General features: G+C 35.5%; 1 protein-coding gene across 2 annotated transcripts in view; it reads left to right on the top strand.

Moving 5' to 3' along the window:
- ZNF385D (zinc finger protein 385D) overlaps window positions 1-22,952 on the top strand; it is a 412,526-nt gene that overhangs the window by 154,067 nt on the left and 235,507 nt on the right. The gene's annotated exons all lie outside the window — the stretch shown is intronic.

The raw sequence follows: 22,952 nt of genomic DNA, 5'->3' as shown, positions 1-22,952 counted from the left end.
GCTCTTTGATTGGCTAATGATAGGTTTTAGGCAATCACAGTAAAGGGAATAGCGCATTATGCAGTTATTTAAAAATTAACTTGTGCAAATCAGACATGTATAGTCAATCATAATGCAAGGAAGTAGATACAGTTTGAGGAAAGAAATAGTCAAATTATTTCAGCAAACTAACACCCTTATGATTGGAAGTGATTGATGTGTCTTTTCTGAAACTTTAAAAAAAAAAAATCATCTTCCAAGAATGAGAGAGCATCAAGAATATCAGTGTAAATTTTAGGCCAAAATACACGTAAGAGATTTTGGGGTTTAGTAAAAGCTATGCCATCTTTCCCAGCTCCATCTACATGACCACTTTACCTGAAGAACTAGTTTTAGTTTTGCTGTTCATTTAGAGTATAATAAGTGAAGTGAAAGGCCTGGAAACTACATTTTGTGATGAGAAGTTCTCATGGTGAAGAAACCTCTTTCCTTTGTCTCTTTGTTTCTTAGCCCTTGAATTTATTTTTCCTAAAATTGTAGGTACTGGGACAAAAAAGTCCAAATAGCAACTTGAGCTGAGCAATATACACATATTTTAAAGATTAATTTTATATTGTTTATTTTGTTCACTGGTCTTTTGTGTGGGTGTAAGATCAAAGAAATGGTTTGTCCTGACAGCTGCTCTATAATAGTTTCAAGTTACTAAAACTGTGAGGACTTGATTCATTATCTAGTTTATTGTTAGAAAGCAGCCTGGTTTTCTCAAAAGTCCTATTGATAAAAAAGCATTGATTAGTAAGTGCATTCCAAGAAATGCATAGCAAATATGTAATCCTACTTACATAGGAATTGACTCAATATTGCTTTTATTCGTATTGTGTTTTTCCCATGAAAGGTGGTTTAAAAGTGCAATAGAATGTAATTTTTTCCTTTAAATCTTCATTAGAGAACTAACATTGATTTTGAGTCAGACCTTCCTCTCTTATTTTATTATTATAACTCTTTCTCAATTTTTAAAAATACATACTGAATATAAAATTCTGACTGTTCAATGCAGACAAAAGCATTTATTTAATTCATCCCCTATGAGATCCATCTTGGAAAGACAGTCTTCCAGCTCTAACCGCTGGAAATTTATTGGCTTTTTTAAAACAGGAGAGGCTTTTATTTTAAGTCGCATTAACTTCCTATTTATTGGTGCTGGCAGTGAAGGGATATTTTTGTTTCTTTGGATAAATATGTTCAAAAAGAATAGCACCTTTGCTGATTTAATACTTCCCACCTATTTTAATCTGTTGAACATCTGGCCATCTATGGCTTTCCATTTGATGATTGTGTTTAACTTTTGAGTTTTGGGATATAGTTTGTACTAGAAAATTCAGCCTATCCCTGAATATCTAAATGATGGGTTAATAATGGAGATCTGCTGGTATGTAGACTAGAGACAGTGAATCTTACTGTGTGAGATTAAATGCAGTATTCCAAGCACAGTTTGCAATTTTTAAAATGTAGCTGCTGGACTGAATATCCTTTTGGACTTCTGTGCGGGACAAAGCTTCTTCCATGATTAGATTGCTGAAATCTGATTCTGGCTTTAAATTTAATGCTAAAGGATAGTTGTGTTCCTCCTTAGTGGTACAGAGAGTCTATGCACTAACTATATAACTGATCTGAAAGTTCTAAGATCTAAAAAGTAAGTCTAAGCATGTGATATTGCCTGCTACAAGAATAATGAATTTCCCATATATGAATTTAAATCAAGTAAGTTATGTGTGTTTATACTAAAAGAACATTCATAGATGAGCAAACAGAAATTACACACAATGGAAAATTATCCATAAGCCTTTACCTTAACTGTACTACTAACACCTTGCTAAATATGGTGGTTTAACCCCAGGGGGCAACTAAGCACTTCACAGCTGCTTCATCACTCTGCAGAGGGATGGGGGGAGATGATCAGAAGAGTATCAGTGGGAGAACTCATGGCTTGAGATAAGATGGTTTTATAAGTAAAGCAAAAGCTGCACACATAAGCAAAGCAAAACAAGGAATTCCTTCACCACTTCCCATGGGCAGGCTGATGTTCAGCCATCTCCAGGAGGGCCGAGCTCCATCACATGTAGTGGCTACTTGAAAGACAAAATTACTCTGAACATCCCTCCCATTCTCCTTCTTCCCCAGCTTATATATACCGAGTATGGAGCTGTAGGTATGGAATGTCCCTTGGGTCAGTTGGGGGCAGCTGTCCCAGCTGTGTCCCCTCCCAATTTCTTGTGCGCTTCCAGCCCAGTCACTGGTGGGGTGGTATGAGGAGTAGAAAAGGCCTTGATGCCAACCATGCAAGCTCTGCTTGCAATAATTAACATAATAATAATGGAAAGCACTTAAGCTATTTTCTATTTTTGTTCCTGTCCTTTCTTTTTTCTTGCCCCTGGAGTCCTTATGATTTCTTTCCCAAGCAGCAGAACAGTTGGCGTTTGGTGTGAAGTTCACAGAAGGATCAAAATCTTCCTACTTCAAGGAGCTGGGGAAAGTAATTCAGCCACTAAGCACATGGAGCTTTAGGTTCACAAGAATGAGTCATTACTGGAGTGTCAGTGTGCTACTTATGGGAAGCTAGCAGCCAGAATGAATTAGCTACTAGAAGATTGCACAAAAAAGATGTGTGAATTAGTTTATTTCATCAGGCTATCTTCAGGACTGGGTTAAGAGACAAATTATTGATATTTGTTTTTTTTTAAGTCCTAGTAAAAACATCCCCTTATTATTTTTTTTTTTTCAAGCCCTGTTCCATCAGGTGGAATTATGTTAGGAGGACTCCTCACACCTACTTGGATGTACCACATTGTTATTATTTGCACTAAGGAAGAATAATGTCTAAAACGTTCTTCATTTCCAAACTCAATCTGCATCCAAATTAAGACAAGTTCAGTGGCATGAATTGATGACAGAATTTGTATTTTTACAAATATATTCTTTATATTCTTTATCTGCATTTTAGGTTGATTTTTTTCACTTAAAACCATTTGTGGTACAATATGTTTTATGTTTAAGTGTATTTAACATAGCAGAATAGGATTACTGACTTATATTTTATATATTTTCTGTATTCCCTTCAATGTTTTTACTATCAGATGTCACCAGGGAATATGTGTTCTGTAGATTTCCCATCGCAAGGAGTTGTTTACAAAATATCAGAAAGGGAATTGTGCTATTCTAGCACCAAGGAGATATGGTCACAAGTGACCTGCTTTGAACAGCTTAAGTGACTGGTATAGCTTAGAGTAAATTGCTATTTTAACAGTGCAAAGGTGCTGGAATCTGCTCCCTAGCACGTTCTGCTCTAGTGCAGCATAGTTCAACTTCCTTTGCAATAAGCTCTGCCACTCACGCTCTGCTATGAAGACATTAAATAATGACTGAAACTTAATTACTATTTGACTGGTGCTCAGTTGGCTGGGATTTATGATGGAAGGTTTTCCCATGTGTAGTCCATCAGTTGTCATCATCAAATAGTCTTGCACTAATTGACATTTTGACCAATATTTGGGTTAGTATTAATGCTGTTTCATGCCATAGTATTTGTGTGGGCCAGACTGGTAATCCTTTTTTTCATGTTGGCTAGCAACTATCTAATTTTGTTGATCTTGTGTACTGGAGAAGCATGTTCCTCTCGATTTCTGTGTTTTCTCTTATGTGGAATAATTGACTAAAAAATCAAAGGTTCAAGAATGACATGAAAACTTTGCAAGATGAGACCTATTGTAAAAAACCCTACAGAGAGACAGATGTAATAATACCCTAAAGATATTTTTCTAAATTAAAAAAATATCCATGCATGACCCAGTTTCTGCTCGTGCTCTTTCTCTAAGTATTCATAAAACCATGGTGAGACGTGGTTTTGTGGTAGGTGGCAGGTAAAGGCAAGGTCTTGTTCTATAGACATGTCAAAGAATGAACTGGAAATGATGAATAGTGCTGTGATTATTTGCACAGACAAATATAATTAGTATCAACTGAAAGTATTACATGAATACCTGAGAGTCATGCACAGCAGGAGATAGGCACAGGAAGTGTCTAATGTAACACTGAGAAGCATTTTCAGTGTCTTTTATGATAAGTTGGAAGGAAAATATGCACTGTTCTTGTCAATATCATCTTTGGTTCAAATTGCATCATGTTAGACTACAATCAAAATATATGTACCTTTGAGGAGAAAAAATGAAAGTCCATGACTAGAATAAAACTCATTATTAACAAGTTAAGACCTATTAATAATACATAGGCTGTATTGTATTCATTTTCATAGCTATTCATACTTTAGTTTTGAGTAAACAAAGCCTTTATTTCAATAAGCCCGTGCTGTTATAAAAGAAGTTCTGAAGCACTGCCAATAAGTGTTTAAACTTTTATAAAAAGTTGTCATTGCGTAGTTCTCAAGAACATAAGATGCTCAATATTTCTATGCAATAAATTGTCAAAGACAAATGCTAATCCTATATATCAGGTGTTTTCATCAGCTATCAACAGCGAATACAAGATTATGGAAAAAATAATGAAAGAAATATGGATTTACCATCATTCTTCTTGATTATTTCCTAAAGTAGTCATTAAAACCCAGTGTTGTCTACTTATTGTCAAGTTCTCCCCCTACTGTCTGTGATGGTTTTAGAAGAAAATCCTCTGTATTTTGTAATTTAAAACTTCTTTATAGGTAAATTTACCTACAGCAAAGGCAGGGAGAGTAGTTTTATTCAAATGTGCTATATTAGATGTCAATTGCAGATCATAATAAAGCTTGAGAAAAAGATCCCACCATTTACCACGTGGTTTCTAGATGCTAAATATGCATTTTAATGTAAAAGGGAAGAGAAGAGAACTCTCCTGTTCTTCAGTGACACCAAACCCAGGGGCTCCAGTCTGCTGCAGCCAAACACCTCGAACACAACAGGAAAAGCTTGGGATTAACTGTATATAGATGCAGTGATTTGATGTAACAGCAGCTTGCTTGAATTAATGTCCTGTGACAAGCCCTCCCTTGCAAACCTTTAGAAGCAAACTGTTTCTTTGTCTACATTTTAAGCTTGGCTACAGCCTCTGGTAGATTCTGCATTGTTTCTCACATACTGTATTTTGGACAAAGTCGAATCATCATCTGTGAAGGACTAACTACCCAAAGGGTTTAAACCAAATTGCTAGTGGTTTATTCAGCTTTGACACTTCTCAGTGTGATCCTTACTGCCTTTTGTAAAACAAGGAGACAAGGGAAAGGCTCCAGAGACTTTCTTCTGTTCATTCTGTAATAGTTTTCTTGCCACGGGAGGCTTAAGAAGATTTGTACTGCCTGCTTTCTTTTCATTAGCAGTGAGTGCAATGCTGTTGGGTAAGTTAATGTGTGAGACTATAAAAGGAAAAGCACAGGAATTTGGAAAAGGGTGGGTTTTTTTCATTAATACATTTTTAATGTCATTTTTCTTGATTTATTCTGTATGGGGTGCAGGGAAAAATAAAGTAACGTGTGACATTTGAGATATTTGCAGTTGTTCTCAGCCAGACAGAGAATTAGAATCTATCTGTTTCTTGAATGCAATACTATGCTTCGCTGATTTTTGGCAGCAGCATGTTAAAATTCTTGTTATTATACTGACAAAGAAACCTGATTGAATTTTCAACACAATCATACTTCCTGTCATGAAATGTAATAATATTTAATGGTATCCTTGTAAATCTGTATGGAATAAAATGCATCAATCTGGATCACTATATTGCACTAACCTTCAATGCTTAAATTGGCATTAAATGATTTATTGTGTCTTTCACTCTGAACATTTATTTTAAAGAAAATTGAGCATGTTTGTTGAGAAACCCCCAAGTTTAGCAAATTGATTTGTACTTTGTTTCATATACACTAGGTATTTGCATCAGATTTGACTCTGAGCATTTTGATAGCTTTTCGTGTTGTGACAGTTAATGTGTAAATATTGTTATGGATATATACATAGAATAACATTTTTTAAAAAATAAGACTATACCATCCTTACTGTTATGATTTTTCAGAAAACTCTGGGCTCATAATATTTGTTATAAGTACTGCAGAATAAATAGTAAATCTAAATTAGCCTTAGAGGTAGCCGTTTTGCAGTTCTCTTTGTATTTGGTGGATTGATGGATGGTAACTCATGCAGGACATATATGATTTCATATATAAGATTAGCAGGATGATAAATGATAACAGTAATTAAAGGATTACTCTATGCTACATCTCTGGACTTTCTAATCATTGCTGCTTATCATCAGCAAATGTATTGTACTTTAAATTTTTTGTTGTCTTATCTATCATGCACATTTCTAGTCTTTTCCTTTGTCCCCAAACACATACTTAAACTTCTCTTCTGGGATATAAGGAATACCAAAATTACTTAGGAAAAATGCTAGTAACTCAGGTGGAACAGTTCTGTGGGAATTCTTTTTTTTTTTTTTTTTTTTTTTTTTTTTTAAAGGGTAGGCACAACAACAGTTCTCTGCCTGGTAGACCAGTAGTTCAAGGTTTCTAAAGCAATTCTTACTGAAATATACACAGTGTGTGAGTTTCTTAAATGCCAAGTTTTATTGCTTTCTGCCCCCCCCAACAGTTACTAGTATACTCTTTGACATTCTAAAACATTCAAGCAGAGATAGCTGTTGATAGATGTAACTCAGCACTATTTCATATTTATAGAATAGCATTAACTCCAGCCACACTTGTCAACAACTCTGCTCTTTTGATTCTCAGGAACCATAGCTTGAAGCATTATCAGTATGTGATATAATTAATCAAGAAAATGTTTATCCTCTGTTTTATTTTTATTTGTGTACCCATTACTACATATTACCAGACACGGTTGTTCAGCCCCCAGATAACTACAGTCACTGCTTGATGGTTTAATTGTGTTCTATTTCTGTAGCTTTTATAAGACACACGAGACTAGTGTAGATTATAGCCTAAAAATGGCCCTTACTCAATGAAGGTTGTATAGTTTTGTCCAGAAAATGTCTTTTCCCGTAGCTGATCATGCTGGTATTTTGTTTTTTGCTTACAATAGCTTGGTGATTTCAAAAGGAGAGCTTATTGCCAAATCTGGAAGTCTAATTGTGGTGGTAGAGGAGTAGTCACAGTTGATCAAATTCCACCAGATAGCTCCAAGACCTTGTTCCCTGGCATAACAATCAGAACATCTCTGAGTAGCATATGTGAGCAAACATATATACAACCAACACATGAACATTTAAAAAAATTTAACGTGATTAATCTGTTGCCCTCCTTATGAAACAGGCATTAAGGCTCTCAGAAGCATTGACTTTCTTATTCCACTTCCTTGCCTTGTGTGCATAGATCTGTCTTCGTTAGAAGTTTTTTCCCATGGTAAGCATGAGATAAAATTCTCACATCACGGAAGTCAGTATTGACATTTAATGCTTGAATAGAGTCAGTTTATCACAGAGCTTCATGTAATACACCACCTACAGTGAGGAAATCAGAGGAAGAAGGGCAAAATTTCTACAGTGATCCAGGCTTGATGTTTTGAAGTCATATCCCGCAGTAGTGGGCAGTGACATACATAGAGGTGCTTATACTCAAAAGGTATTCAGCATAATTCTGATTCACTTCACCTTATTTTCAAATATTTTGGAAAGTATTTCTCTTAGAAAATGCAATGATGTACATTGAGAATGCCATTTGTAAACTAATAAATATGATAGGTGTTTTTCTTCTGCTGCAAGTAATAATGTGCGCTTTTTTTTTTTTTTTCCTTTTAAAGGTCCTTGCTGCATAAATTTTTTTTAGTAGGCATTTTATATTAATAGAAAAACAATCTTTGGCATGGCCTTTCAGGAGAGTATAACTTGTAATTATTTTTTTTGTAGAGACCATTTTAACTGTCTCTAAGGACTCTGATCAGCATTCTTCACTCAAACACCCATTGAGTTCAATAGGATTTTTCATGATTAAAAGAACATGTAAGGAATGTTGAATAGAGCTAACTTATTTAAATGCAAGCAAACACTTTATATTTTCAGAAGGGAATTAACAACCTAGATATTACACACAGAAGACGACTAAACTTTTATGTGGTGTCTGGGTGCCAAAAAGATGGCATCTACAATTTTAGAGCTATTTGTTATTTTGTCAGTGTGGCTCCAGGCTACATATCACTGGATAAAACCTTTATTTTACATAACAAATAATGAAATATTGCAGCTTCACTGTCTCTCTTCACGTGATTAAAAGAGATTAAATTTGCTTAACATCACTTTACATTAGTTTCTGATTCTACACTGCTGTTGAATCCTACTCTTGATTTTTGAAATATGTATATAGGATTTTTCTTCTCCCTGCAACACAGTCCTCAGTTGCACAATGAACTAAGAGCTACTCATCAAATGGTACCACATCTTTTAATGGAAAGAATAATCAAGAAATTGACAAGTAGCTTGGGAAAGAGTTCCTAATATTCAACTATGATTTTCAACTACAACATGAACAGGCCAATACTCAGATTTCAAACTTGCTTCGATTTTGAGCTCCCTATCCATCTGTTGGATACTCTTGCAAGAGCTGCCTTTCATGATTTGCACAACTCAATTAGGGAACTGTTTTGTAAGGAAGAGAAGGTGATAAATTGCTTTGTTAATGAGGAGTCTGTGTGGGTTTCTGGAAAGATAGGTAGTGTGCTGAAAATGAATGCTATGATTACACTATATTTCTATTGTTCAAAACTATAAAATTTTCCAGGTTAAGAAAGACTGAAAACTAGAGTTTTGATGACTGTGATATGATTCATTGCCTTTGAAGGTAATGGAAATACCAAATATATGAAAGGAACTTGCTGTATAAAGAAAAATTTCATCATGAAATAAAATTTCCAGACCACGTGAGAGACACCTAGTGGAAACATCTATAATTAAAGGCGTTACATCTGTGGTGCTTGTTGAGTTGTACAGTATTGTATTGCAGAGAAGGAGCTCCTTCATATATATTCATTTACTTTGGGGCATTCTGCCCCTTTGAGATTAGAAGAGAATACTGCAAAAAGTGAAATTACTCCATCATATTATTGGGATGCTAACTTGATGTTTGAAAATAAGAAAGTTCTTCATACAACTTCTTTTTCATGTAATTTCATCTCTCCCCAATAATGGCGTTATCAGCTCCTGATCTGCACTGAGGTTTCTGTTTCAGAGCTCCTCCTGTAAGATAGCAGTAGTGTAAGATAGAGAATGTTATTGCTTCTCATGAGCAGGTCTCTGCTTTCCAGGATTTGTTTTTAACTCCATCTGGAGTCTACTCTTTCTACATATATTCTGCTTATCTTTTTCTATTTCTCTATCTTTATTTCTTGATGCTTCCTCCAGTGTTTTTTCTTCAACCAGTTGTTCCTGTCTTCTTTTCATTCCTCTGGTGCTGCATATTAGAGCAGCTGCTGCTGCACATTCTCCTCATGCCCTGCCATGTGCTGTGGGAAGCATAAATAACTGAGAGACATAGTTTATAGTCTTAACATTTGCAATCAGGCTCCTCTCTTATTTACTTTACCACATGACGGAAACAGCGCAAATACAAATGGGAATGCAAAGGAGTAATATGTGTTTCAGACAAAAGGGAATGATGATCAGCACCAAAATCAAAACTAAAATGTGTCTCTCTTGAACTTGAGTCCTTTACATGAGATGAAAATAACGACAGTTCTGTATGTGTATTATATAAATCTATATCATGTAAAGAACATAGGTGTCTCATAGGTTTTAGATACATACAGTTGCTCTTTAACTGTTCTCAGTTACTGAGAATAAAGTTCTGTAGGGAACTTCACTTTGTAGAAAATCATTACACAGTTGGATCTGACAGGTCTTGATAGTTGGTTTCACAGGGCCTGTTGAGAAGTTTAATTTAAAGCACTATTATGTTGAGCTGCATTACAGCTCTAGTTGCATTCCCATATCAACAGGCCTTTCTCTCACAGGCTTACTTGAAACATTTTAGCAAGGTGTTTATCTGTGATAAGTCATTATTGCTTCTGATATGGGAGGTCCTTGGTGACCAGCCAGAGAATCTTTATCTCAGTCATTTGTCCTATTCAAGAGTCTTTCACAACAGCTCTGTTGAATTCAGCATATTTATATTGTTCAGGCTTGATAAGCAGTTCATTGATCAGTTTTCTTTCTGTGAAGCGAGAATGCAGGAGACAAGTATAATCTATGGTACTTTTACTTGGGCTGACTGAGAGTAATGCAATATGATATGCCCATTTTCTTGTGGAGTTTCCATGGGCTGGACCTGAATGGGCACATTTTATGGTCCATTTGGCATGCTCTATATATCTGTTCGTACCAGAAATGATACCCTTTTTATCAAAGTCCATCTTTTATGTCACTGTGTAGAGTTTTATTTTATGGTTTTTTCCGAAGCATAGAACGGGAATGATATCCATTACCACAAAAGACACTTCAGTGTCCCTGTCATTAGACTGACTTGGTTCAGCACCTCTTGCGTGATACAGCTGTCTAAATCTTTAACCTGTATAGAAGTACCCTTTAAATCAATAACAGTAATTGAAAAAAGGATTAATGTGCTGGAATCACTTGAGAATGCTTCTGTTCATGGGGTTCGCAAATGTCTATGAACAGTCAGGCAGTTAATAAGCATCTGTGTTAATTCATGTATTTAATAAACATTTACCTGGTTTCAATACTCTCTCTTCACTGACTTTTCAACACACAAAAAATTAACTGTTTCACCTGCTTTATAAGATAGCACAAATTTGTTGTATTATGTTATTATGGGTTGACCTTTTAAAAGCTAGGTAACTCCTCTGAAGAATCTATAAGATGTGGGAGGTATAAAAATTACTAGCGTTCCCATGGCTCAACTCAGTTATTGCTGGGCTTTAGTAAATGGTGGTGTATATGTTCTTACTCAAACTGTGCACTAAAATATAACATCTTAAAAAACATTCTTAAATTTGGAAAAGGGTTTTTTATCTACCTTAATAAACACCTCTCTTCCTATACAGCAAAATAGTTTTGTAGTAGTTAGATTTAGGATTCCGGGTCAGTGTCAAGGAACTGAATCCTCTTACAATTTACTTCTTGGCTTTAAATGTGACCTGTGCTAGGAAAGAATTACTTGGTTTCTATCAATTTCACTGCCCAAGGTCCTTGGCGCTACAGAGGATAGGGCTGATAGATTGAAGCGAAAGCTGTTACCTACTCACAGTTCTGAGACAGATAAAGTTCAAAAATATCTTGCAGCTGTAACAAAGGAGAAGAATTTCTTTGCATGGTCTGAAATTTTTTCCAAGTATTACTTTGAAGTATAAATCAGTTTCCCGAAAACAATTACATGAGAGCTATCTTGTCTGGCAGAAGAGAAGGATGACCTGTATGTGTACATATGTACATGAACAAGTGGTAGGCTTACTGGGGGTGGGAATGAGTGGCAGCTGGGCAATGTGCTCTGAAGAAAACTAAGACTGCAGCTAGCCTGCCATCAGGACAAGTTTCTGGCACTGTTACAACTCTTGAATTAACCTAGTTTTATTTGCTGTTAGGTACATTAATTAGCATTCATTTTTAATTCAATCAAGACATTTTATTCTTGATATAATCAGAGATACTTTTACTAGATAGACATCTTGTTTTTATAGTCTCCTAGCAACAGAAACTTTTCTTAAGCTGACATTTACAATCTCAAGAGTTCTGTGTCCAAATTACTTTGAATAGCCTTAATTTTCAACAGAGTTTCTAAAATTTAATCAATCTCATCTTTTGTTAGTTTTATTTTATAACAAAGGCATTTGATTAAGTTATTTTCTGAGCCTTGATTACAGTATCATCCCAAATGTATTTCAGATCATGGCACAAAAAATATATCTCAGCCATTCTGCCTACTTCTTGAATTGGATACATTACTAGGATATATTGTTTCTCAAGCATCCTCAGAATCAGTGGTCTTGAAGAGAACTACAGTTATTCTTTTAAGTCACACAGAGCCTCTGCTGTAACTGCTAATCAAAGCCATTGATCATTGTTAACAGAATTTGTACCAGATGGTCTCACTGCCTGACGTTTGCAAGTGACAATGGAAGGAAAGCAGAAATATCTGTTTGCCGACTTCTGAATATTTTCTGTGGTCATAAGGGTGCTCTGTTAAACCTGTCAATAGAGAAATTAATAGGCCAAATTTGTGACCCATACAGAAAAGACACAAAATATTTGTTTATGCAAACCCAATGCATGTCAGCGGAGAATGGGGACAGTAACATCACAAGAAGTGCATCAAGGAGTCCTCTGAATACTCTGCAGATGTTGCCAGGTTTTGTGCTTTGTGACTGGCTTCCACAAAGCTGCCTGAGATTACAAACTGACCTGAAACTGTTGACATTGTCATCCATGTGCATGTGGCAAATACAGGTACAGTATGCACAACAGAGTTGCCCTGCACCCCGAGGTGCTGGTGGTGTGTGCTGTGGTCATGTCCAAAACTGATTGTCATGAAGGAACAAGTTTACAGCATCAGTTTTTCAAGGGTATCTGATTTTTGGATACTCTGAGCAAATGTGTATTTTAAAACTATTCTAGGATCAGTATTTCAGGGAGAGCTTGAGCATAGGAAAATTTAGATGCATGCTAAACCTAGGACAGGACATCCTCATAGTGGTCCCTGATTTCACCTCAATTCATTGTGACCAATAAAGCCATTGAATGGCTGAACAAATATATTAGTTCCTTGTTTCTGTCTGCCACTAATGGTCTTTATGCAGTCATAAACCTTCTATTATTTCTACAAGATTTCTGTTGTGCTTGTCTTGGCACTGCTTGTGTATTACCAAGGACTATGTACTTCCAAATTGCAGATCCATTAGTTCCTATCTATCAATTTATATACATATATTTAAAACAGTATTTAACATAGTACTGGATGTGGAGGGGTTGTAGTGCAAATAGATACAATGGTTTTCATGCATTTTGATTACTATATTGTAGACAGAAGTGAACTTTTCCCCCCCATCCCTTATAAGATTTATCACTGCTCACAAAAGAAAAAAAAAAGATTGAATTCCTAGCACTTCAAAATTTTATCAGGAAGAAGTTTCTGGCAGTAAATTATGTGTTTTCTCCTCATGGATTTGTACAAATCATGCAGGTATTTTCAGAAAAGTGGATGTAATGTGTGAAGTAATATGACAGTATTAGTTTTTCTTTCTAGAAATTCTACCTGCTTGATTTTTGATGTTTCCTTATTTTTTAATTCAAGTGCCCCATGGTGTACTGCTCCCTGGGATTCTGACACCACTTGTGGACTGCCTGGTCCTGGTTATAATCCATGCAACTCAGTTTATTTTAACACATGCTACAATCACAGTAACAGTCTGTTTCTTAGTTATGTGCATTGCATAAATATAAATATCACCATTTTTATGTATGAAGATGCTTTATATTCTGCATGTAATAGGATTCTGGTAATGATCTGTGGCCCTGTAGAATTAAAATGTTTTCAAGTAAATTAGGAGCTAGCTACCTGTGAAGATGTGAACTTGGGAGAGAGCTAGTTGTGGGAGACTCCACAATCACTAGCTTGGGGAGACTCCTCACAAGCCTTGCATGGGCCTCTATGGAAACATGGAAAGAAATTAAGTAATTCTATAAGGAGCCAGGTGGATTTCCAACTAGAGTTGTAGATTATTTTAGGCTTGTTGTTGTGAAAGAGTTTCCTTTTACCACGTTGTAATTTAGGGATCGTGGAAGATTTCTCTTTTGGCATCCCTTGACTTGGCCACTCTTTGTAAAGGCTGATGTCTTCTGCTGATGTCTGTTTGGGATAGATTTAGAATCACACAGGGATGAAATGCATTTTCTGACATGTGTGAAAATCTGTGTGCTTAAGTCCTGCATTTTATTACATTCTTGGAGGAAAAGGAGTGGAAATATGTTGTTGCAGACTGTATTCCTCCATGGATAAGTGTAAGAAGTAACAAAAGTGGCTGAAGTTCACAATCCTGTTGAGATCAGAAGTTCTTGGCTTGGATTCTTCTATAGTTCTGAAATTCTGTGATGCTGAAACGAGAAAGCCCTATTTAATAAATATGCTTAATAAGGAAGTGGCTGCTACAGATTAAAGTAGATGAAATATTAGAGCAGATTGATCCATGAACCAACCCCCTCAGGCCTGCTCCTCACTCACAGCTCTTCATTCCTTAGGACTTCCTGCAGCACCTCATCTCTTGGCAGCTCCTTTCTCTCTCACCAAATGAATACTTCACAGCTTTAGGTTCCATCCCTGTATCAAATGTGAATAGGATACTTACAGATGATACCTGTAATACTTAAGAGAGAATGCCAGGCTTCTGAGGTCAGTTTCCTTGACTATCCTGTCTGTAGTACCTTTATATTTTTAAGATATGTGACCACTATGGCAGTGTTCTAAAGACATTCCCAGCTATCATCAGACCTCCTCTTGTTTGCCTCTTCAAAAAGTACTTTGCTTAAGCAGGAAGCATGTAGGCTAAGACAGAACTTCGCTCCATAATTGTTCAGATGCTTCTAGCCTTTAGAATTTATTAAGTCATCATCTCTGGGATTGATAGTTTTCTTTTTTTGTGTTAGTTACAGAGAATCTGGCAATACTACACTGACCATTTTTCAAATGGAAAAATTTTCTTTTTTAATACAAAGCTTTAGGGTCTGTGCCTGTAGAAGTATGAAAAAAGACACCAGTGGTGCTCATATACATTCAATAAAAATGATGCCTTAAAGTGTAGGCATTAAGAGTTATATTTAAATACATATTGCTACATTTTGCTTTAGAAAATAAATTGGGTATTGGTTTATGATCCTGATGAGCATTTTCTTTGTTCTTTCTTTTTGAAAGTACACTGTATATATCAGGGGCTGTCTTAAGCCTAGGAATTCACAAAGGACTTTCACATTATCATCTGTGTAAGGAATAATAATGCAGTCCTTGCAATGATTAGTAATTAATTTATTGAAATATAACCTTTTTCATGGAAATGAACCACTGACAAATTTATCTGACAAAATCAACCCTCAATTCCTGAAATACATGGTTATCTCTTTATGCCTGACTTCTGTTTTTGCCATGATACTTTATGTCCTTTTGAAGCCTTATAAAACAAGAAAAAAATCTCCACCCTAATTTGTCAGTTTTGAGAAGCATGTTTTCCTTATGAATACTGCATTAAAATATGTTTTTGTGTCTCTTTTTGAACGTGCATAGTGATACTAGAGCTTAGCAGGTTAGGTGATATTTTGGGCACAAGTATCTATGTTCCTGTTGCTCAGTTCCAAGCAGAACACTGTGCTCTCTGTACCTGACCTGTTATTTACATCAGGAACTGGCTGTGAGATGGAGCTGGCAATCTGAGCTTGCCTTTAGAAGTTGTGAGATTCAGTCAAATATCCATGATTGGCAAGTGACTTCCTTTTTTAAGTACTTGCTCTAATTGCTCTTTACAGGTGATATAGATTACAGATAACAATGAACTCTAAGATCGTTAGTTAATTATTGCTGATCTTTGTACTGATGATGGACTACACAGAAAAGGATTTAAGGCATGGAAGTTTAATACTACCAATAATAGGTACAATCCTAATTTCAGCTAATTTAAAACAGACTTGACAGTTGTAAAAAATATTTTTGATGCTGCTTTTTATATTAAAGTTGACTGTAATTAATTTTGCATTATATGTTTAGTTTTAAGAAATCTAGCTTGAACCAGTCCTCCTAAACAGTGAATGGCAGAGTTTTGAGAGCTCTAGATTAAAGTCTTAAATCAGGACTCCTCTGCTTGCAGTACCTAAAATACAAGCATAGGTGCAGCACCTTGCTATTTCTCAAGCTTGTCCAAGTCCCTCTGGATGTTATTCCACCCTCCAGATGTCCCAATGATGCCACTTATATTGGTTTCATCTGGAAATTTATTGAGGCTGCACCTGATCCCTTTATCTATGTCATTATTGAAGATATTAAGTAACAGTGTTCCAAATAAGGACCTGTGAGGAACACCTCTTGTTGCTGGTGTCCATTGGGACTCTGAGCCATTGACCACTACCCTCAGGATTATGCAGCCAACTCCTTGTCCATCCAACAGTCCACCCATTGAATCCATTTCTTTTCAATTTACAGAGAAGGATGTGGTGGGAGACCATGTCAAAGACTTAAACCATCAGGAGATTTTTTCCTTGGGCTGAGAGACAGTTGATGAGTTCAGTAAGGCAGAATGTGGTATTGGCTTACACTCCTAACAGTGTTCTTGAAAGGCTTGTTTTTATCCCTTAAGAAGCAATTGCCCATCCAAATATCAGAGTGTGAAAAGTTTTGATTTACGCAGGTGTGGCACACTCAGAGAGGTTGTAAAATATCCTATGAAATACACCTCCTTCATCAGGGAATTGTTGAATGCATTCTAAAAACTATAAAACTGTGCAAAGCTCTGATATGTTGTATTCATTGAGAACATGACATTAGCAGGTGTTGTTGATAGAAAATGGCATCCCAAATATTCTTCTTTTCACAATACTATGATTGGTTATCAATGTGCCAAAACGTCAGTAAGGTCGCCCCAAAAACAAAAGTCATTATCTCTGATTAAAATATTTAATATTCAGGAACCCTTTAAGTACTTGCAATAAAAACTTCCAGACCTGGAACAGTGCTGATTTTTGTTTTGTTTTGTTTAAATAGCAATGACAGATTCTTGTTTCACTTTTTGACTTGATCTGATCATGTGACCCTTTGTATTAAAATCACATCTTTCAGCCGTTAGAGATTGTCCTATTGCTCAATTCAAGGAAGAAAAAGATAACAAAATATAAAACTTAAAAAATACTAAGGAGTAGTCATAATTAGAATTATGGAAGTTTATGGAATCCTTCCAAGAAACAGTGAGATTTTTGGGTTTTTTTATTCTTTTTCCTTTAAAATCTGTGGTCTCTTGTCTTGACTAGAACAGCACTGCTCAAGCTTACTGTAAAGAGAGCGATGCTGTTAAGTCTTCTCTGGAACATAACATGAAGTGTGGAGATTTTCCTGTATTTCTCTATAAATAAATTTCTAATCAACCACTTTGTCACTTCCTCTTGTATAAAAATACTCTTGTAATTCATAATTAAGATCTTATTGGTAGATCTGTGATAGTCCCGTGCTCTTGTACCTCTGAATTTCCCATATTAAAAAAAAAAAAAAATCACATGAAATTTCCAGTCAATTATATGAAACTACGAATGTTTGTGGAAACAGCAACAACAAAACATTTAATTTTGAGGAGATTTTGATTGAGAAAATAGATTCCCAAAATGAAATTTCTTTATTAAGGTTATAAGATAGGATCTTAATGGTCTCTTATTGCTCCTAGTACTTACCTCATTAGAAATATTCTTCATCAGAAAAAAGGCCATTTTATGTACAAGAACATTGTCTTTTCTTAGGAAAATAATGCCTTATGCATTCATATTTTTATTTCACATTTAAAATACAAGGTTAATACCTCTGTAGTTATTAATGGCAGGTGTATAATTGCCAATGAAATAAAAGCATTCTGTTTACTCCTGTGATAACATGAAAAACCTAAATAGCATTTCAAATTTGAAGGCATATGATTTGCCCTGAATTTTTTATTCTGCTGATTAAGCAGCAGACCTACAATTATCTGACAGAAGCTGCCTTCTTGACATTTTCCAGCTCATTTTTTACTCTCAAGTAGAGCTGCGTATTTTGCATAAGATATAGATAATCATGTAAGCTAGTTGCATCACTGGAGTCTTTTTATTTCAAATTCAAATATATTATGGGGTACATACATGAGCTTAAAATAGATTTTTCAAATCTCATCTAATGTCTATCTTCATCTAATTTAAATTGGTTTTGGATCTCCTTCCCTCACCTTCCCTATGAAGGCAAAATCTATTTGAATTTAAATTTTCAAAAATATTTGAGCCATTTAGATTACATCTGCAGATATTTGAGTATTGGCATATGATTGTTAATCCGTACTTTTTTTCCTTCCCTTTAACATAAGTATTGCATCCTCACTCCCATGTTATGTTCAGGGTTAGGCAGAAATATTTGGAAAAGCTCTGCTAGGGCAAAGCAATGAGACTTTTCCAAACAGCTAATCATTTGTACAAGTGTTGAAAGGTTTGCTGCCCTTGTTTGTTAGTTTCTGGTACAGTTTTCCCTGAAAACACCAAGAATATTCTAAAATTACTTATGACCCTTTATAAGGGTCAGTGTTAGCTGCTAGTAAATAAACATTTTTCCTAAATTCTGGGGCAGGATCTTAGAAACTGCTCTCAGTTTTCCTAAAGGACCAAAATACAGATTTACTGAACTGTCAGGTACCATAAATGCATGCTGTATATCATTCTTAATTTGGCTCAGGCCAAAGCATTTGATGTATAATGTAGTGTCATGGGTTGTGCATGCACAGAAATTGCACAGACCAGTATTTATCTCTCTTCTTCAGCTGCCAGCCCAGATACATTGCCATATATCATTATCACTTCTAGCGATGACTTTGAAACATCCTGAGCACTGGTAAACCTACTGTGCACTTATGTGGCAGCTACCTCCCTGTGGAGAGTTTCAAAGGTATAGCTACCTCATTTAAGGCTCAAAATAAATTAATTCCTTCTTACATCATGAGAAAGGAGTTTTTGTTGGTGCTTAACAGCAAGTACTCTCGTTGCAAGAATGCAAAGGTGTGCTCATAGTGCACTGAGGGCAAAAGATATCCTTTGCCTGTAATATCCTTTAGAAAAGGTTGTGCTGAATTAGTAACAGAGGAGACATGTACCCAGGACATTTAAATTCTCAGATTATGACTATTTCATATCTTGTAACCTGGGGAAAAGCATTTTGCAAACTGCACACGTCTTAATTTTCTGAAAGACTGGCAGACTTTGGTACTTTGCCAGATTTTGAAAGATATTTGGGTCCTACAAAGGATGTCCAGTTACTTTGGAAAGTACAAAAGGAGGTTCTCTTCTGTTTATACCAAACTTATCTCATTTTTTTAATTACACAAAACATTTATCTGTGTTTTGGAGCACCCATTAAAATTAATTTTTAAGATTTTTGTTTTGAATATCCTCCTATGAAACCATTGTGTGACCTGCTAAAGTGTTTGAACATCTGCTGCCTGTTACAGTTGCTGGACTGTCAGGAAAATTGTATTCCATTTGCTGGAGACTCTTATGTATAATCCAGCACACTCCAGTTAAATGTTCTCTGCACTCGCACTCCTTGTGCACATGGAAGTGTGAATAAATTTCATGATTTTTAGAATGATCAATGCTAATTGTTGATGCTACAGGAAAGAGGAATTTGTAGAGCAGGTAAAGCTGTCACTGGAGGTATGAACTATTCAGTGTCCATTGCTTAACTGTTCCCAGTTACTACCAGGTGCAAAGAGTTGTGGGATTTGTTTTAGAGATAATTTTTTTGCTTGTCCAACAGATACCCAAATTAAAGCACTAAACTGATTTCCTATGAATAACTGAGCAACAGCTAAATAGCAGAGAATGTGCAGTGGTAACAGTTTGTCTGACAGACTGCTGCAATGGTAATTTTAACAAAATTGTATGTAAAAAGATTAATAATAAAAAATGTATGTATGTTAATTGTAGCTCTTCAAATATTTATGAATAGCTGTAATCTTAATTTCTATTTTTTCCATAGATAAAATGGGTTTTAATCTGTAAACATTTTAGACACCAGAAGTTTATATAATTTCTAGTAAAAAATGTACTTATTTTTCCATACTCCTTTTTATCCATATAAAGGATTCTAATAACTACAAGATGAGCTGAAAAAAGAATGAAAAGAGGACCTCATTGGAGTAAATGTAGTTCCTTAGGTCTTTTCTTCATCTTTGTGTTAGTTCAGTCAAAGAATAAAGATTAGTACCAGTAAATTAGCTCTGCAATTATAGTTGGAAGTAAAAGCATAAAAATGGTAAAGAAGAAATATTTGACTTTTAAGATAGCATAGAAATTACATATATTTTATATGGCTACATGTGAGTAAAGTAACTCTTAGAATATAATTTACTAAAATTCCAATTTCTCAAGGATTTTTTCAAACTCAGAACTGACCATCTGAAAATTCAGAAAGATTAAATCTTTCCCTTGCTATGATGGTAGGTTTTCACAGCTGCATTAAATAATAGAAAGTAATTATGTAAGCTTAGAAAAAAAGAAAAACCCAAGTCTTTCAATTGTTCTTCCTAAAATTATTTTCCTGATGTTCTAATGCTCAGACTGACAATCTGATATAAAACTTGTTCTTCATCTGTTCATGTTCCTGGGGGACAGTGTGCCACATCTTTCCAAACAAAATAGGGAAAAAACCTCAACTTTACAGAACTAAAGGAAATTAAAAGCACCAGTTTGTATGCATAATAAGCTGAAGATTCAGATATTTAATTTTTTTTGACAATTGAAAATTCATTAAATTTCCTTAGATATTGAGAAAAGCTTGAAAAACTTAACAGAAAAACACTTTTTTTGATGGAGACTTGAAATAGAATCACTAAAAATTAAGAGCAAAGAAATTGCTGAAGCAATTCTTAAAGATGACAATTATTTCTTAGTTTCTCTTCCCATAAATCTGTTTCAGATCCAAGGAAGGTGGGAAAGGAAAATTAATATAAGTTTTGAAAAAGGAAGGTGAACAGCTCCATCTTTTCTTTAAAACAATTTGAAATCCAAGCTCTGCAAAGGCAAAGATCAGTTAGGATCAGGTGTCAACTCAAGAGGGCATTGGGAACCCACATTTACAAAATGAAAGCAGTTAATCTGCTCTTGTGTGGATATCTCTGCTCTTAGTTGGCTGTTTTTTACAAATTTGATTGATTGAATTAAGTTTATTAAAATAAATAATTTTGATTATAAATCCAAACATGAATCAGCTAAGGTTTTTGTAGAAGATACTGTCGTTGGAAAACAGATGTGTTTTTTGTATTATTTAGTAGATATAAAGGCCAGAGATTAAAGCCCTGTTGAAGGAATCCATGTGTCCCTTTTTGAAAATAAATTCTATGTTTTAGGTGGATATTGCTGGCTTTCTCCTAATTGAAGTATTTCAGCAGTATAAAAGGGGAAGTAAAACTAAGATAAGATATTTTAGTGGTTGAAATATTAGTCTACATTGAAAATAATTTTGGTGGTTTTACTTGTTTTCAATAAGTATAGTAGAGTAAACTCGTAAATAACCATCTAGTACCAATAATATCCAGCTGATGTCAGAATGTTAAGTAATGCTGCAAAGCAGCTGTAATGCATGGAAATAAATCAAGTATAGGATGGGAAGATTTATTTACTTTTCTGTGAGTATTCTCGTTTATGGGGGGTATGCCTGACCTTAACTTTGGAAGAGTTACCTTGTACTTCACTGAATCTAATGCTTAGAGATGGAAAGTGTACTCATTTTAATCTGTGAGAATTTCAGGACAGATGGATGAACAGAGATGATCCCTTGCTTGCATTCTTTGAATGCCATCTGGTTAGCAAACACTAGCAGGACAGAAGTAGCATATGTTGTTTGGCTGGCCCTGTGTCTTGCCAGGAAACACAGAATGGTCCAGGGATGGGTACATTCAGTGTTTCAGAAACAGTGAGCATCTTCACAGCTGTAAGGAATTCTCACTGATAGTGGAGGCAGATATAGGAATATTTAGCAACAATATTGAAATCCCAAGCAGATGTTGATTATTGAAGCCCATCTACATGCGACATGCAGAGCACCACCCCTGAATTCATCTTGCTAACACTGAGTGCATCCAGGTTATTGTTCAACTAACTGAAGGTCAATTATTTTTCTGACCTATATTTGAAAATGGGAAGAAGACATTGTCTAAATTGGTAGAAGAAAAAACATGGATTAGAATGTGTAAGGAAAGCTTTATTCTGGGTTACTGCAGCTCTCCACATCAGAGAGTCTGGTTTCCATGCAAACTAGAGCTGAAAATAAAAACAAAGATGTGTCCCTGTGGGAAAGAGCCAGATACATTTGGTGCTCCCACTGTCTGGTTCATTGCTGCTGTTTCCTCATCCTCTTAAACCTTTCTCCAAGGGTCAAATCAGCATAGACGTGTTGCAGCCCAGCAGCACAGACACGGCTCTGTGCCCTCGCCCAAAGGCACGAAGGGGAGTGAAATCGCCCTCTCTCTGTCACTCACTGCTGAATTCATGCCCAAAGGTGAACAAGTATGAGCGAGGGTGTAGAACAAGTACACACATCCTAAGAGCCTCACTAACCAGCGAGAGACTGACATCAACCTTTACCAGGCATGCTGGATTACAAAGGAAAATGTGTGAGGTCAGCTCAAGCCAGCTATTTCATAAGAGTGAGATTTGATTAAGGCCAGGCTATGACCCAGCTAGATGGGGCCAGAGATGGTCTGGACAGTTTTGCCATTAATTTAGGTGGGAGCACAGTCCTCTGCCAGCCTGTAATCTTTATCATTTTTAGTTTGTGATTTCATTATTAAAGCAAGCTCTTTGCTGAAGATCAGAGGCAGAATTTTTATCGATTATTATAGAGCTAGTACTTTATCTTGGCTTCTTGTATAAATATAAGCTTGTTTATTAGCTGTCAAGCAGCCATGCACTCAAGTATATAAATAGCATTAAGAAAAAAATGCATTTAACTTTTAAAAACCTAAATTCACTTCCTATGTAAAAATAAATTTGCTTTGAGGATTGTTTGACTTCAGCAGATTAATCTGTTTCATTTTTGTCAGGCTTTCACTTTACTACTTTTTTAACAAGATAAAACATCCATTGAAAGTACAATCACAATGAAATGGCACAATATAAAAGATGACTTTCATCATAATGCACTGTTTTTAGAAATGTTCATAATTTAAACAATTATGTTTCTTGACTTCTTGCCAATTAAGTTTAGTCAGCTAGGG

This window comes from Ammospiza nelsoni, chromosome 1 (assembly GCF_027579445.1).
Source record: "Ammospiza nelsoni isolate bAmmNel1 chromosome 1, bAmmNel1.pri, whole genome shotgun sequence".
NCBI lineage: Eukaryota > Metazoa > Chordata > Aves > Passeriformes > Passerellidae > Ammospiza > Ammospiza nelsoni.
The sequence above is the reverse complement of the archived record's forward strand: the minus strand, read 5'-3'. Positions and strand labels throughout refer to the sequence as shown.